We start from the raw sequence: 12,624 nt of genomic DNA on the forward strand, positions 1-12,624 counted from the left end.
CTGTGTAGTGGCGTCACCTTTACTTTGGAAAAGCAAGTTCAAAAATTCCAATGAGACCTTCATGGCTACCACTAGACACTTTGGTTAGGTGAAGTGATCAATAAATGTGCTTCCAACCAATTGACTACCTTTCTTAAAAAGCATAGCCAGGCTTGCCCTTCACAAGTCAGGGTTCCACAAGGGACACAATGCGGAAACTGCCACCACAAAAATCTTAGATGATGCTCACTTCATCATAGATAAAAGTGATGTCTGTCTACTCATCCCCCACGACCTGTCAGCAGAATGTAATACTGCTGACCACTAAAAACTGACCTGCACCCTCAACTGGTACATGAACATCAAAGGTACAGTTCCTTGATGGTTTTACCTTTCAAACCAAAAGGGCCTGGTCAGAATAGAATGATGCCGCATCTACTTTTACTTGGTGTTTTTCAAGGGTCCGTACTAGCCTCCACCCTTTTTAACAACTATATGAAACCACTCAGATTTCTCTTCGTAGGGGATGGTGTCACAACGAAAATCTCTGGATCGCTGACCGGAAACCCACCTTACCATGTGTTTCATATTGAGCACGTAGTTTCTTCAGTCGGATGACCACTGTGCTCCTTAAAGGAGTTAAACTCTTTTCTCGAAGCTTTAGATTTCAGACCAGGTGTTTCTGCTCTTGTAGGTTATTACATTGTGTTGGGGAACTTAAATCTGGGGAGAGTGCCAAAATCCAAATCTGAACTCTTAAAAGCAGTTCTTTATTCAGCAGCCAGGCTAGTCTCTGGTACAAAAGAATTCAACCAAATCACTACCATACTCAGAGACCTTAATTGGATCCCTTCAGAAGTGAGGATTACATTCTAAAGCACTTGCATTACCTTCAAAGCACCCAATGTAAAACATACAGAAGCCCTTCACACCTCACTAATAATCTCTGGAACTGACGAGCAAAGACATTTTTCTCCCTGAATCTAACAGTTGTTTCCACCATTGGGCTTCCAGTTTTTCTAGCTCTACCCAATCATTTTGCCAGAAGACATCAGGGGCCAAATTGTGGGAAGTGTCCTTGGGGTGCAACAAATGCATGCTCCCACTATTGCAATGATGGGCACTTTGGAATTACAGAAGAGGCCTGAGACACTTGTGCAGACCCTTCTTTAGCACAGATTGCACCAGCCCATATGTAGTTATGTTCATTATGACCGTGCCATATTGTGCACAGATAAAAAAGCTATCAGATGCACAGTGACTGTGCCCCACACAGACAATGTGACCTCAAAGTGACCCTTTTTCAGGGACATATTGGCATCCTAGGGATCCTCCAGGCATCACTCTGCAAGCCGGTGCAGTCACGTGACGTACTTGCAGGTAAATGCCTTACCCCTTTAAACCTGAGGCTAAAAATTCTTATAGGCTCTCATTATGTAGCTCACAAAGGCAAAGTTGACACCTATTCAGACGTTAAGCATTATCTAGTAGACGCGAGAAGGGACCTCAAGTTTGAAGAGCTTCAAGCTCTTCAAACTTGACGTCAACTCCGCCTTTGTAAGCTACATTAACATAACATAAAGCATATAATACTTTCTAAAGATGGGTGAAATATGTATACTTTGACAATGCCTCCGAGAAGGGTTGTGGAGGTAGTGGGTTTATTTAAACCTGAAAATAAAAGTTTTATTGAACACTGGATTGGTAAACACGAACGGAAATTTGTGTGGCACATAACTCTTTTTAGTGCAGTTTTTTTATATGAACTGAATTCGTATAGTACATATATTTAATCCGATTTGGAGTAATCAATGTCTCATCTTTTCGATGAATTGGACAAATTAATGCTTGGATGTTGCCCTGAAGAAGTCCCTTGAGGTTGGGACGAAACGCGTAGGCTGTACCTTGTTATATATCCACATTGCTACGAGGACTTATGAATAACAGAAAAGAATAAGGATACAAACCTTTTCAAAAGAAGAAAGTTGCTATGTTGTCTTTTTTTTAATAAAATAAACCTTTATTTTGCCTTCTTGAATTTATCTTTGCCACAAAACAGCTTTTGACAAATATAATTATTACATTTAGTTACTGTGCTCCTCTACCTTTGTGTTTTGCATTTTGTCAATTCTGGGGTTTTCTCAAACAGTTGACCCGAAAAGTGAGCCCTGTGGTACAATTTGGAATAACATTGTCTGGTGATTGTATACCATAACCATGTGTCCTGCTACTATACCTCACCATACCTGACTGATAGCACTTGTACCCAACTATTTACCTGAAAATACATTTATTGGAAGGAGAGTAACACCCTCCTGAAGCTACGCCCCTGACAGTACATGCGCACTTGGAGGGCACTCCTTGGAAGGGAATAGTGTGGGCCCTATTGACTCCAGCTGCTTACTGAGGAATTCTCCCTTGCTACGAGGATTGTCCCTGATTCCTGCCTTCATACAGAGGCTGTTCTTGCTCCCTCTACTTTTCGCGACACCCGCTCCGCGGGTGCCGCTCACAAAACAACTTTTTGCCGACACAAGGAGTGTGTTTGCTGCCTGTTTCCCACCCTCTCCCTGAGGCTGTCTTACCTGGTGTGAGCGGCTCCGCAGTCGGCGGATACCACACTCGCTCCCAGTGTTAAACAGCCCAGGTTGAGGACTTTGGATTGAACACAGCGCGTGGAGCCTACCGGGGGACTGCGAGGACCAGCATCCTTCACTCTGCACAGCTGGTGCCTCTTCCCCCGGCGGCCACGCCCTCAGCCTCCAGCCTAAATTCTTCTCACAACACCCGCTACTCAGGTACTGCTTACTGAGGAATTCTTTCTTGCCACGAGGATTGTCCCTGATTCCTGCCTGCATACAGAGGCTGTTCCTGCTCCCTCTACTTTTCGCGACACCCGCTCCGCGGGTGCCGCTCACAAAACAACTTTTTGCCGACACGAGGAGTGTGTTTGCTGCCTGTTTCCCACCCTCTCCCTGAGGCTGTCTTACCTGGTGTGAGCGGCTCCGCAGTCGGCGGATACCACACTCGCTCCCAGTGTTAAACAGCCCAGGTTGAGGACTTTGGATTGAACACAGCGCGTGGAGCCTACCGGGGGACTGCGAGGACCAGCATCCTTCACTCTGCACAGCTGGTGCTTCTTCCCCCGGCGGCCACGCCCTCAGCCTCCAGCCTAAATTCTTCTCGCAACACCCGCTACTCGGGTACTGCTTACTGAGGAATTCTCCCTTGCTACGAGGATTGTCCCTGATTCCTGCCTGCATACAGAGGCTGTTCTTGCTCCCTCTACTTTTCGCGACACCCGCTCCGCGGGTGCCGCTCACAAAACAACTTTTTGCCGACACGAGGAGTGTGTTTGCTGCCTGTTTCCCACCCGCTCCCTGAGGCTGTCTTACCTGGTGTGAGCGGCTCCGCAGTCGGCGGATACCACACTCGCTCCCAGTGTTAAACAGCCCAGGTTGAGGACTTTGGATTGAACACAGCGCGTGGAGCCTACCGGGGGACTGTGAGGACCAGCATCCTTCACTCTGCACAGCTGGTGCCTCTTCCCCCGGCGGCCACGCCCTCAGTCTTCTCGTACTTCACAGACGCAATCTTCACCGCAGCGAGGGACGGAGCCCGGGGCGAAGCCCGGGCCAAGGGCGGGCCCGTTTAAGCCCGTTCAAGACCGGGCAAGACTGGACTGGGCCACGGTATTTCTATTTATTATTAATATTTAGACACTTAGAAAATTTTACACTGTCGCCCATATTGCTGACTGTTTTAACGTGCCCACCATCTTATAGTTCGCTCCAACATGAATAAGGGTACTAGAAGTAAAAAGGCGCTAAAGGTCGCGCAGCTAACAGGCCCGATAGACCTGTTCATCACTAAGACCAACGAAGTGATAGAGCAGAGTATACACATGCTGGAGCGCCGAGTATCACATGAACTGGAAGTGGCGAGAAGATCCTCTATGGGACCTCTCGCTTCTGCACAAACTCCAACCCATCAGGGACCGATTACTCCCTTGCTTCTTCCAGCAGAATCTACCAACGCTGTGATACATACTGTTCCTAACTCTGTGGATCTATCCGCAACCCAACTGTCTTTTGACTCACATCTCAGTGAGGACCTTGAGAAATCACCTAATTTACAACTCTCCCACTCTCACGATGATACAACAGAGATGACTCTCAAGGGCAGGAGGGAGGGTGCGATAGCTAAGAGGGCGAATAGGAATAAGAATAAACATAACAACACTCCCAATTTAAATAAATCTATACCATCCACAAATATCTATACACTTGTATCAGACCAGCCCACTCCCACCCCCACAATCGCCAGCAACACCTCTGTTACTCATATCCAGGGCCTTCCGGAGAACCTAAACAGTTTGGGAGCAGTGGGGGGCACACATGACAGATGCACCTCATGTCTATCTACAAATCAACGTCTCATGAAAAGCATAGGGGAGCTCTTAAAACGTCACTTACAACCTGTGGAAAAGAGTCTTATGAATATTGAAAAACAACTAGCAAAACTAAACACACCTGCATTTATGCAGAAAACACTAGGCTCATTTACCACAGGGGGGGGAAACCTAAAGAGGCTAGCAAACAGGTGCAACCACCTCTACCAGATACCCGACCACAGCCTGTGCCTTCTGAAAAAGTTGTAAACATACAGCTTGAGCAGAAGGCTATACAAAATACCCCAAGACCTACCCCAAAAGAGGGGAAGGGAAAACTCAACTGCACTTTAGATACCTCCCAAGTAGGCCCTCCTAAAGGTACAACCCAATCAGCGAAGCCAAAAGCCATTCCATCTACAATACACAAAGATTTGTCCTCACAACCCCAGGCTGACCGTAGGAAAGGTGCAAGGTTTAGACGTTCGACTCATCTCCCACCTGAGGCGACCCCATCCTTACCGGGGTCCCTGAGCTGGTGGATAATGTCGACGAACCGCCTTGGTCATTACGAAACAAGGTATTGCAGTGGTTAAGCCAAAACAGACGCCTTCAATCCCTAAACCCCAGTAAAATCACTTCAGTACGAAGAGTTTTCTGGATTGGCAAAACTAAAAAAAGCATCCAGGGCGACTGCATTATAGTCAACTGTGATGACCCTTCCACAGTGGACTATATCTGCTCCTGGCCAGCTTTGGCGAAAAGGGGAGGGATCGATGTACATCGACTTTCCTTCTTTTACCCTCCATCTAATATTTCTAACTATGGAGAATCTTCTAGTTGGGAGGATGGTCAGGACTGGTCTTGGAGTCAGGTGGGACATTGGGATAGAAACAGAAATAGACATTGGACAAGAGAATGGGATCATCGCCCCTGGTTCCCAAGAAGAGAACAGTCAATTCCTGAAGGCTGGAGGGGCTTTCCCACAAGGAACAGGTTCGACTGTTTAGATATGGTTGATTGACCAACAGGGCTTTTGAATAGGCAAAAGGGCCCGAGCGGCCATCTGAGCCTCCCCCTGCTTATCCAACTCAAGAGTGCCCAGCACAGTCACACAAAAATATACAGATTAACTGTCATACTAGTCAGCCCCTGTGGAATATCGCCAACGCTCCCGACTGGGAGCTAGTACCTCTGGACCAGCAGTCCATACACCAATCAGCCTCAGGCTTAACATATGTTGGACTACCTGCCTTAGAAAAAAACGACATTCTTGACACACCCCCAGGAGTGGTAAAAGATGTAGAAAATCAAAAAATGATAGGAGAAAGCACAGATAGTACCGACACCTTAATCCCACAGGCGAGAGGATCTGTACAAATAAAGGGCAGAGCCAGCCTGAAAATAACATCCTGGAATATCGCAGGACTCTCCAAAAAATCAAGGGACCAGACATTTTTAACTTTCATGGAAAAACTGGACATAATTTGTCTTCAGGAGTGCTGGGACCAGGAGGAGACTCATATGGAGGGATTTAACACTTTTTTTACTCCATCCATACAGGGAAATCGAGGCAGGGGCTCTGGTGGCCTATGCACTTTTGTCTCTAATCTGGCCAATCTGACAGTGATCAGATACGAGGGGGTAGGACCGAATGTGAGGGTGCGTAAATCTCTTCAGGGACTTACGATCAAAGGGAAAGGGCGTAGCCTTCTTTTGATCAATGTATATAATAATGTCCCAAAAGAAGATGCTAAAGCATTTATAGACGAGCTAATCACTATTTTAAACAAAGCGGCAGGGGAGGCAGACTGCATTCTCATAGCTGGAGATTTTAATTGTCATTTATGTCCGCATGGTGATTCAAACATCTGTGGCATAATAAATCTAAAAGGGGAACCCAGCACACATTTCGAACATTCTACTTTCGGCAATATGCTTAATCAAGTTTTGCACGACTGGGACATAGGATTCGCTAACGAACTCTGTGAGCCAACGGTCGTTTTTCAACCAACTTTCCACGGCCGAGGGGCAGGGACAATAATAGACTTTATATTAATGTCAAATAACAACCAGGGTTCCATGATGGGGTTCGATACTGAAGCATTAGCAATGAGCGACCATTTTCCAATTAGTGCCAGTATTGCCGTGGGCAACCACGATAGTCACACAATAAGCATACCCGAAAGACTTTATCGTCATTCTGTCTCCCTGTCCAGGAAAAACGGATATGCCATTAAGTGGGCTAGGCTTGACCCCAAAAAATTCTGGGGGAGCTAATTAGCAAAAATCTGGATCATTTTTTAACATGTTTGGATCAATATCCCAACCCCCATCTAATCACAGTAGCCTATGGCAAGATAGTTGAAACTATAAATGAGAAATTAACTAAGAAACAAAAAGCTGGAGAGGAAACAAGATCAACTGGCTGGTTTAATTCTGCTTGTACTAAAGCCCATAAAGCTCTATTACAGGCGATTAATTTCTATTTTCTATTTAGGGGGTTTTGTAAAGCGCTTGGTGACGCACAGCGGCGTGTCCCCGCGCTGAGGAGCAGATACCTACTGGAACCTACAGAAGCGGAATACCTCACTGTGCGAATAGTGCAGTTTTAAGCTTGGCTCTAAAGATTAGTTCTGATGGTTCTAATCGCAATGCTATGGGTAATTTGTTCCATCTAGAAGCTGCAAGGTACCTAAAGGATCTTCCGCCCATCCGTGCTCTAGACACCTTGGGGATAGCCAGGAGTCCTGAGCCGGAAGATCTCAGGGAGCGAGACGGCTCGTAAGACGTCAGCAGTCCTTTCAAAGGGAGAGGAGACCTCCCATTGATGATCCGATGGCACGTGCATAGTGCTTTGAATTCTACCCTGCTTCTGATCGGGAGCCAATGCAAAGACCGGAGGGCCGCTGAGGATGCGGCTCTTCTGGGTAGTCTAAGCACTAGTCGGGCAGCGGCATTCTGTAAGATCTGTAGGCGGCTCAAATTCTTCTCCAAGGTCCCTAAATAGAGAAGATTGCCATAGTCCATCTTTGACGTGACTAGTGCATGCACCAGGGTTTGACGGGCTCTCACAGGTAAAAACTTCAATGCCTTCCTGAGACTTTTGAGGGTCCCGAAACATGATCCGACCACCCGATTGATCTGGGGGCCAAAGGTCAGGTCAGTATCGAACCAGATGCCCAAGTTCTTTGCTTTCTGGCACGGAATGGGTGTTGGACCTAGACTCCATGCCGACGTCCATGCCGATTGGCCTCCCCCCACGACCAGCACCTCGGTCTTGCCTCCGTTGAGCTTGAGACAATTGGCGGACATCCAGGGAGCTAGATCTTGCATGCAAGCTCTGAAGATGTCCGCCGAGAGACCGGGTGCACGCGACAGGGAGATAACGAACTGCGTATCATCGGCATAAGACACTAATCGGAGGCCGTGACTCTCTACTAAGGTGGCAATCGGGGCAACATAAAGATTAAAAAGTGTTGGACTCAGGGACGAGCCCTGCGGCACCCCCTGGTCCAAAGAAGACCTTGCCAAAAGATATTAGCTTAGTTAAAACTGCCAGGCGTTTCTATAAGCAGACCTTACGAGATAGGAAAGAAGAACTAAAAAGGTGTGCTTGGGAAGCTTTAATAAAGGCTAGCGCTCTGCGGGATAATATTTCCTTTTGGAGAGAAATTAATGCCCCCTTTTTCTCTGAGAGTAAGACAGACTCTATAGAGGTCGCTATAGCTGAAGATGTATGGGTTCGTTATTTCACGTCCCTGTATAAAAAAGACCTATCAGTAACGATAAATCCCTGCATTACATTACAACGAGATGATAAGCAGTTGGAACTTCTACCAACCCAAGATAGTTTTTCACTCAATATAGTATTTTCCCCTTTAGAGGTTGAGCAAGCAATCTCTCAGAGCGCAAATTTAAAGGCCCCAGGCCCAGACGGAATCCCCATCGATCTATTTAAAGAAAACATTGATCTATGGGCTCCACTCCTTGCAAATGTATTAAATGCTTTCAGCAAATTAGGCTTCCCTGACACATGGCATGAAGCCATAGTAATCCCAATATTTAAAAAAGGTGACAGGCAGGACCCAAAATGCTACCGACCTATTTCTCTGCTCGATACCCTGATAAAAGTAGCTGGTAGAGTGCTACTAACTAAACTACAAGCCTGGGCCAAATCTGATGGGATCCTCTCCAAATTCAAATATGAGTTTAAGAGTGGCATGGGCACAGTCGAGCAGGGTTTAAACCTGACACTAATAACGAATAAATACGTTGTAGCAAAAAAAGGGAACCTGTTCCTAACATTTGTCGACTTATCCTCGGCTTTTGACTGCCTGGACCACAGGATGTTATGGAATACCCTGGCTAAAATGGGGATAGACCCAGACATTTTAACTTTTATAAAGGAACTCTATAGAGATGCAGGCGCTACAGTTCGATATGGCAAAAACGGAGAGCGAACCAGAAAATTCCCCATAGAAAAGGGTGTTCGCCAGGGCTGTATCCTCGCCCCATTCCTTTTTAATTTATATATTAATGAGGTGGCAGATTCCTTAATCGAGCTGGAAGTCGATTATCCCAAAGTAAACGGCTTGTCGGTCCCATTACTATTATACGCCGACGATGCCGTGATCATGGCACGCACGCAGTTGGGCCTCCAGAAGGCCTTGACTGGATTTGCGACTTTCATGAGTACTAGAGGATTAAAGATTAACGTGGGAAAAACTTTTACCATGTGTTGTACCTCTAGAAATAATTCTAAGTTAGACTGTAAAACTACACAAAAATAGCTTTGACCAAAACATTTTCTTATCTAGGCATCACTTTTAATAATAGGGGTACATGGACAACAGCCATCACCACACGCAATTTGGCTTTTTCACGCACAATAGGTGCAGTCAAACAATTTGCTAAGAAACTGGGCGGCAAACCCGTAGACATTCTCCTTAAGATCTATGCAGCAAAATGTGTCTCTACGGCAACATATGGTGCTGGCATTTGGGGGATGGCAGATTGTACCCAAATTCAAAGAGTAGAAAATGCATTTTTTAGATATTTACTATCAGTCCCAAGATCTACCTCTACGACGGTTTGCCACAAAGAACTAGACAGAGTCCACATCACTGATCTAATAAAAGTAACTCCTGTCATGCTGTGGTATAAGATATGGACCTCTGAGGACACAGTCTTTAGCAGGGAAGTAATTCAAGACTGTATGAATCAATCAGATCCTAGCAAGTTTGCATGGTTAGCTTATGTCAAAAAATTTGTGAATTCTATTGGTCACCCAGAATTTTATTTAACCCCTATTTCTTGTACACAAACGACTAAAAAAGCATTAAAAGGAGCATGCCTCGACCTATTAGAGGAGAGGCGGTGGTACTTAGATGGAAATAAATCTACTATCATCTCACACCGCCGCATCCTTCATGGTCCTGGCCTACATCCCTATCTGGCTCCAGCTTTTTCATGCTATCACAGAATGCTTCTTACGCGGATGAGGACTGATTGTTTTTATAGGTTAATATCTTTCCCGGCCCCAAATGACTGGTCTGTTAAACTGATAAACTGTCCCTGTGACGACTCATCTACCCAGTCAAACATTCACTGTATTTTTTTCTGTAATTATTATGAGTGGGGCAGAAAAAGGTATTTGCTACCAATTTTGAAGCTGTGGGGACTGAGAAACTGTAAACCAGCACTGACTAGATTGTATATGCTGCAAGATGAACTTACTATCAATGCAGCAATTAATTTCCTGAAATTTGTGGTCAAATGCAGAGGGACGTTGGCCTAATGTAAATGATCATTGAGTAACGATTGAGTAATGACCGTAGTACTGTATCATCTTGTGCATAATTACATCAAATAGTACATAAACTCTCTCTAGGCCGCATATTTTTGCTTGCACTTTATGAACTTTATGAATCTTATGATCTTCTTGAATCATATGTATTTTAGAACTGTTTTTTACAGGCTCTCTTTTTATCAACAAATTATTTACACGCATGTACCGTGATTTTTAACTTGAACTAAATGTATGCCATGTATGTTATGTTTTGTACTTTTCTTGTGCTTTTATGGTCTTTTATAAATATCGAATAAAGCTATCTTGACTTGACTTGACTCCAGCAGTCATCATCCTGAAAGGCAAAATACAGTCCCGTACTGAAAAGCGTGCAGGCTGAAAGATGATTCAACTGCTTCAAGCAACCACGCTGCCTTTCATTAGTGCACCGCTCCCCAGGGCAGATGCTTGTTAGTGGCTGCACAGGCGACAGAGCATTCATTGCGATAATGTGCACTGACCTGGTCAACCCAGTTAAAGGTGCACTGCAGATCATGAAAGAACACCCTTTTTATAATACGGGCCCAATGTACTAAGGACTTGGTTTATTTCCAGTAGAAAAATTCAAAGCACATCTGTTTCATCTCCATCTGAACATTTAATTTGCTTTCCTGTAAATACATTTTGACTCCTCAATTATTGTCTTTCTCAGTACACTCAGAACTACTTTCTTAAGGATTTCTTGTTCCCTATTTCTATCTTACCGTCATGCAAACTCTTTCGCTCTATTTTGCTTGCAATAAATAACAGACCTGCTTCTCAAGAAACTTAAAATGTTGCCCCTCCTTTTCAGATTATCCATCTTTTTTTACCTCTGTACTTTTTACTGCTATCCCTTCCCCAGTGCGCTGACTAGTGTCTTCTGTTCCCTGTGTCTCCATCTCCTCTCCTACTTCTTTTCAGTTATGACTGTCCACGATCTTTAGCCCATCTGGATCTTCCAGTCTCCCAACCATTACTATTGAACTTTCTAAACCCTCCACTCTCACTACTCTTTGTCTTCTTCAAGTTATTCTCATCAAGTTTTTTTTAAATATAATCAGTATGCATGTATTGTCCCCTAAAGTAGTCAAAGACCTGTCTCAGTGATCAATATGTCAACTTGTTTAAAACAAGAGAGTCCTTTTTCAACACCTCATCAGGGGTAGTAAGCGCTATATAAATGAAACTTCAATTTCAATATGTATTAGAACTTTGGAATGTTGAGCTTTCGTGGAAGACAATGGAGTGTTCCGGGCTTTTAATGGCTGGTAGAAGACCGGTGCATCAGCATTCCAATGTTTGTTCACAGCTGTTAATGTGAACAAAGGCCTCAAAGAGCTCAAGGGGATTTTAACACCTGTGGGCTCCTTGAGGCCTTTGTTTTACAAATCCAAACATTCTCCCCTCTGGTGGCAGAATGTTCTAATAACCTTAGAGCCCTCCGTAGCAGCCACTACTGACCATTAAAGGCCTGCACCCTTGTTAACGCTGGAGCGGGCCTTTAATGGCGGGTACAGTCTGCTACGGCGGGCTCTAAGGCTATATGATATGATATGATATGATAAATGGGATTTGTATAGCGCACGTTCACCTACGGTTTCTTGGCGCTGGAGTGGAAGGGCTGAGTGGTACAGAGCGGAAGAAGCTAGTCGTGAGCTAGAGAGAAGAGTCAAGTTTTAAGTGATTTTCTGAAGTGAGCATAGGAAGGGAGAAGACGGAGTGCTTGGGGAAGGGAATTCCATAGGAGTGGAGCCTGGGTAGAGAATGCTTCTTACGCCTCCATGCTTCTTACGTCTGAAGGAGCAGGGGGTCAGTAGGTTGAAGTCGGAGGAGCGTAGAACGCGGTGGGGAACATAACGGTGTAAAAGAGAGGAGATGAAGGAAGGTCCCTGGGAGGAAAGGGCTTTGTGAATCAGGCAGCCAAGTTTAAAGAGGCTGCGCTGGGGGGGAACAACCATCGCAGCGCATGCGTCACAACGCATGCGTTTACATCGTGTGCCGCCACAACGCACGCGACGTTACAACGCATGCATACACTACGCCCCCCCATTACATCGGAGGCGCCATTACATCGCGGGCGCTTACAACGGACACGGGATACAATGCTGGAACCACGAGAGACAGGTAAGGACGACGGATGTTTAGGCTTTTAGGTATTGGAGTGGGGGGGGTTTAGGCTTTAGGGATTAGGGTTAGTAGTAGTATATGGTTGTGTTTTTAGGGGGTTGGGCTTTTAGGGCTTAATGTCGGATATGGTTGTGTTTTAGCTTTTAGGGTTAGGGCTTTTAGGGTTTAGGGTTAAGGGTCGGATATGGTACTGTTTTACACATTTGGGTTAGGGCTTTTAGGGCTTAGGGTCGGATATAGGTGTGTTTTAGACATTCGGGATAGGCTTTTAGGGCAGGGGAGGGGCAGGGTGGGG

Source organism: Lissotriton helveticus, chromosome 1_1 (assembly GCF_964261635.1).
Source record: "Lissotriton helveticus chromosome 1_1, aLisHel1.1, whole genome shotgun sequence".
NCBI lineage: Eukaryota > Metazoa > Chordata > Amphibia > Caudata > Salamandridae > Lissotriton > Lissotriton helveticus.